The sequence below is a fragment of the Arachis hypogaea genome, chromosome 13 (assembly GCF_003086295.3).
Source record: "Arachis hypogaea cultivar Tifrunner chromosome 13, arahy.Tifrunner.gnm2.J5K5, whole genome shotgun sequence".
NCBI classification, from domain to species: Eukaryota; Viridiplantae; Streptophyta; class Magnoliopsida; order Fabales; family Fabaceae; genus Arachis; species Arachis hypogaea.
The window spans coordinates 41,436,972-41,442,971 of NC_092048.1; positions in this window are offsets into that span (position 1 = coordinate 41,436,972).

Below are 6,000 nucleotides of genomic sequence, written 5' to 3' on the forward strand. Positions count from 1 at the left end.
CTGGGGACTTAGTCCTCCTTTACAAATCTAGACTAAGGCTCATGCTAGGCAAGTTGAGATCAAGATGGGAAGGTCCATATAGAGTAGAGAAGGCTGAGCCGTACGGAGTTTTTCACCTAAGTCATCCTTCAAGCTCTGAATTCATCAAAGTTAATGGACATCGTTTAAAGCTATATCATGGCGAGAAGATGAAGAAAAACAAGGAGCTCAAGATCTTCCTCTTGGAGGATCTACCCATAGCCGAAGACTGAGCTAGTGGAGCGTCCAACTTACGGACGTTAAAGCAAAGTGCTAGGTAGGAGACAACCCACCATGGTATGATCGTTCATTTCTTTATTCTTATTTTTCTTTTTTTTCAATAACTCTTCTCTTTATTAGCATATTTAGTTTGCATCTGCATTTGCATATTTTATTTAAAAAAAAAAGAGAGGGAGACCACGCGACGCGACAGCGTCGCCGACGTGTCCGCGTCGCAGGAGGTTTAGAAAGAATAAGAAGTCGAACAGAAAGTCACGCGAGAGTGTGGCTGGAGGCGTGCCTTTGGCACAATTCGACCCACGCGACCGCGTCGCTGACGCATCCGCGTCATGTGGAAAATTGGCCTCCCACGCGTCCGCGTCACCCACGCGGACGCGTGACCCGAAAATCGACGTAAAAAGGGGTATTTGGTAGCAAGTTAGGCTGGAGTAGGGCTGGAATGGTGCTGGACGCACAAGCCCTACGACGCGACCGCGTGCCCCACGCGTCTGCGTCGCCCTCCAATCTTGGCCATCCACGCGATCGCGTCCCCCACGCGACCGCGTCACCCAATATTTTGGCAAAAAGAGTTTCGAACAGAGAGTTGTGCGGGCGCAAAGCTGCCCTCGCGCCACTCGCCTGGTTCTTGTCACGCGTCCGCGTGACCGACGCGACTGTGTCGACCCATCTAAGCGCCATCCGCGTGAACGCGTACCCCACGCGTCCGCGTCGCTTGCACCACACAGCTTAACCTAATTTGCCAAATATCTTATCTTTCTCTTTCCCAAATCCTACTTTTTCTTTTTTCTCCTTATTTCTTCCTTCTTCCTTCTTCCTTCTTTCTCACTCTCTACTTTTTCTCTCTCTCACCACCATTATCAAGGTTTTTCTTTTCTTCATCCCTCCTTACTTTTCTATTCTTCTTTTTATTTTTATGTTTTCTTCTCCTTTTCTTTTTTTTTACATGCATTATCCATGTTTTCTTTTTCTTTATTTTTCTTTTAATTGGTGTTGGAAATTTATTTGGGTCACTATTCCTTCCTATGATTTGCTTGTGAATTATTCAGGAATTGTTTGGCAATTATATATTAATTTTTAAAGGGTTGCTTGCATATTCAATTTAATACTTTCAATAGCTTATTTACCATGCATGTTATGTGTTTGTGAAAACGCCCGTATGGCATTGTGCACTATTTTTAGATTTCTTTTATTCTACTCCTCTAAATGCTTGCTTTTCACAAAACCCTTTTTCATATCATATTAATTTAATATAATTGTCATTACAAACAGATTGTTAGTATGAAGGACTTGGTAATCTAACTTAGACATTGAATGCTTGTTCTATACTACTCATGCCTTTGCCTGCATGCCAATAAACACCTTGCATTTAATTGTCATCATATGCACTTACTATACTCCCCATGATTATTTTTCACATGCAGTCATGACCATGTGTTAACTTCATTCATCTTTAATGTGTATTGATTACCACCTTACTCACCCTCTTCCTTGCTCTATCCCTTTGAATTCATATTACTTTCCTTTTTTCCTTTTTAGGATGGCCACCAAGAAAGGCAAGGAGAAAGCTACTTCCAAACTACCAGCAAGAAGAGAAACAAAGAGAGCATTAGTGGCAGAGTCATCTTCAACTGCAGTTAAACCTTCAACAAAAAGAATTAAGAGGATTATAAAGGTTGATGATAAAGAGAAAGCCTTCCCAGCAAAGGACACTGCGCGATTTACCAATCGCTACTGTGAGCAGATGTTCCCCATCCTGGCAGAAAGGAGTTACAACAACGAATACCTTCTTATCCTCCCAACCTATATCGCTAAATTTGTTGAACCGAAAATTGCACGAAGACAATGGGGTTTCCTATGGAGACAGCCACGGCAGGTTAATCTTTCTTGGGTAGTCGAGTTCTACTCCAATTTCTACCTGCCAACCCTGCAGTCTGTCTATGTCCGTCAGAAGCAAGTCCCCATTACAGAAGAGGCCATTCAATGAACTTTAGATCTTCCCCCTACTCCAGAAGGACTGGACGCATTTCAAGAAGCCGCATTCAAGCGCCAGATGTACTAATTTGACTGGGACGCCGTTCTCAGAGTTATCGCACTACCTGGCAGCAGATGGATTTATGGATACCATCGTTCCCGTCCTAAGGGAATATTGGCTTCCGCACTTACCTTGGAGGCTCGCGTATGGGCACAGATTATGTCCCATTACGTCTTTCCGAGCACTCACGAGTCCTCCTTCACTGCAGCATGGCTGTTCTACTATGGTGCATCCTTACAGATCAAACGCTGAACCTACCAAGACACATCTGGAATGCTATGGGACACGTACAAATTGCGAGCAACTTACCTTTTCCCGCCCTGGTCTCAGATCTTGTCTCAGCAGTTGGAGTCTCCTACAGAGCTGGGGACACCAAAGCCATGCTTCCACGAGATGATCATTATGTCCCTAACGGGAAATATATCAGACCTCCAGCAGCCACTACAAGCCAGCCTACTAAACTGGCTGAAGAGATTCCTCCTTCAACACCACAAGCACCTACAACAAACCAACTGCTCCATCAAATACTTGAAAGGTTGGATCGGCAGGAACACAAAGCAAAGCTAAGAGAGCGCTGTAACAAGCGCCGATTCACATACCTCAAGGAGCTACTTAAGGGAAAATACAGAGACTCAGACACCCCGGACTCCACTTCCTTTACCAGCACAGGGAGCCATGACGGTCCCGACTGTGGAGATACTGCTACCAACCCACCTTTGTTCCTGACAGATGGCACCGAGGACGGTGCAAAGCCTTAAGTGTGGGGAGGTCGGTCAGTACCTGACTTCTGGAGGTAATTTCTCTTCCCTAACACCAATAAAATAGGATATTTAGTTAGTTTTTCTTTTATAGAATAGGATAAATTACATAGTAATAGGTTAGTTGCATGCATGTTCTACTTGATTGAAAAGACAATAAGTTTCTTCTAGGACCCTATTTTTAGAACAAAAATTTCACTAATTTTAATCAAAACTTTTATGTTAAATTTGCTTGAAGTTGTATTTGGAACATGGTTTTTGAGCTAAAGAACACACAACCTGTGAGATTTGAGCCTTTATACATGGTTACATTATTTAACCATAATTATTTTGTTCTTGTGTGTTTACTTCTCTATAATTGTAATCTATATTTTGTTTCATCCTATATGTCCAATGTTTAATATATTTATATGCTTGCATATGATTGAGGCCATTATTTGTTTAGCTCACTTATCCAAATTAAGCCTACCCCTTAAGTTACCTTTGTTAGCCATTTTGAGCCTTTAAATCCCATTTGTTCTTTATTTTACCACATTACTAGCCTTAAGCGGAAAAACAATTATATATCCCAATTGGATCTTTGGTTGGCTTAAGATAGAATTGTGTATGTTAATTAAGTATGGAAAATTGTGGGAACAAAAGATAATGAGGAAATGTATCATGATGATATAATGGGAATTTGGGTGCCTACTCATGTAAAACTATAAAAAAAATCCAAAAATATTCAATAATTAAATAAGGGGACAAAATTACCCCAATGTTAAGTTAAGAATTCAAAGATCAATGCATATATGATAAAATCAAAATAAGGTTTATGCATGAGTAAGGAATGTGAAAGGAAAATTTTGGGTAGCTAGGTGTGAAATTTAAGCTATAAAGAATATATATATATGTGTTAGGTGAAAGCTTGGGTTAATTAAAGATTCAATTTATAAGCTTACTTAGCCATATATGTGCCCTTACCCCTACCTTGGCCCCATTACAACCTTGAAAAGACCTCATGATGTTTGCATTGGTATATTGAATGTTGTTGATTGGTTAGGTGAAGAACAAAAAAATTAGAAAGAATGATTAGAGAAGGACAGAGTGATTACCCTATACACTAGAGAGATTAGAGTGTACATACATCATCAGTGAGGGTTTAATGCTTGAAATTCTATGTTCCCTGCTTTCATGGGCTATCTTCTTGCATTTTTATCTGTTCTTACTATATAAGAATTGAATTAGTGGAATTTGATTTGTGATTGTCTTGAAGAGCTTATTTACTTTTAACCAGGTAGACAAGAATCATATAGTTGCATTCATATATATAGGTTGCATTGCATTGCATGAGTTTTACATGTTCCTACTCATTTATTTTATCTCCTTCAACTAAGCATGAGGACATGCTAATATCTAAGTATGGGGAGGTTGATAAACCATTATTTTATGGTTTATATTGTGTTTAATTGAGTGGTTTTATCATATCTTTATCCACTTATTCATTAAATTAGCATGTATTTAGAATTCCTTCCCAAAAATACTTCATGGTTGAAAACTTGCTTCCTAGAGACTTTTAATTATGTATTTTAATTCTCCTTTATTCCATTCGATGCCGTGATCTGTGTGTTAAGTGTTTCAGGCTTTATAGGGCATGAATGACTTGGAGATTAGAAAGGAAGCTTGCAAAAATGGAAGGAATACAAGAAATTGAGGAGATGACCAGCGAGAAGTGACGCGGACGCATGGCTCACGCGACCGCGCGACATAGAGGAGATTGCAGTGACGCGGACGCATGGCTCACGCGACCGCGCGGATGGGAAACTGCACAAGTGACGCGAAGGCGTGGACGACGCGCACGCGTGGCAAGGCAAAACGCTGGATGACGCGAACGCGTGAATGACGCGATCGCGTGACATGCGCGATCTGCAGAATCTGCAGAATTCACTAGGGGCGATTTTGGGCCCTGTTTTGACCCAGTTTTCGGCCCAGAAAAGCATATTAGAGCCAGGGAACATGCAGAGACGAAAACACAACATTCATTCTGCATTATTTTAGTTTTAGATATGATTTTACTCCTCCTCTAGGTTTTCTCTCTACACATTCATAGTTCTTAGGATTTTGACTTTATTGCTTTTTGGATTGGGATATTGAGAAGAGTTATTACCTCCGTCAAGACTTCGTCATTCTAGTTTGTTTCCTTACCTGTCACTTACTCTTCCATGTCCTTTATTTACTCAGAATTACTATTGGATTATTTTTAGAATTTATTAATACAAGAACTATTTTTATTTTTAATTGATCTTTTTTATTATTATCTATTATGTCTTTCTTTATTTCTCTTTATTATTTTGTGAAATTTACATTCATAATGAGCGAGTAGTTCCATAACTTGATGGGGAGTTGATTGAAAGGAGGACCTTGAGTTGGAATGCTCAAGAGAAAAATTGTAATTGGGTTTATTGTTGGATTATCCTCTAGTCATTGATACTAATCCTTTCCAAGGGAGAGGAATGGAACTTGTGAATAGAAATAGCTTTCCAACTTGCTTGACTTTCCTCTACCTAGTAAGGGATAACTAAGCAGAACAACCTTCAATCATCAATTAATCTTGAGAGTACTCCAACAAGAATAGGGCTTCCAACTAATCTACTCCCGGTCAAGGTTTTTATTTTAAATTACATAAATTCCCTAATTTAATTTCCTGTTTATCAACTCAAACCATTTTTGAAAACATCTGATTAATAAAATAGCACATCTTTCTGCAACTCGTTGGGAGACGACCTGGGACTCATACTCCCAGTATTTTAATTCTAATTTTGTGACAACCCTTCTAAATTGATAAGTGGATTTTTGGTTAGTTAAGAACTGTACTTGCAACATATCTCTTATAATAATTTCTTAACTCACCAATTTCTGCCACGTCAGCGGACAAGCCCTCTACTTTGGCAAGGTTAGCCTTCCCTCATCTCA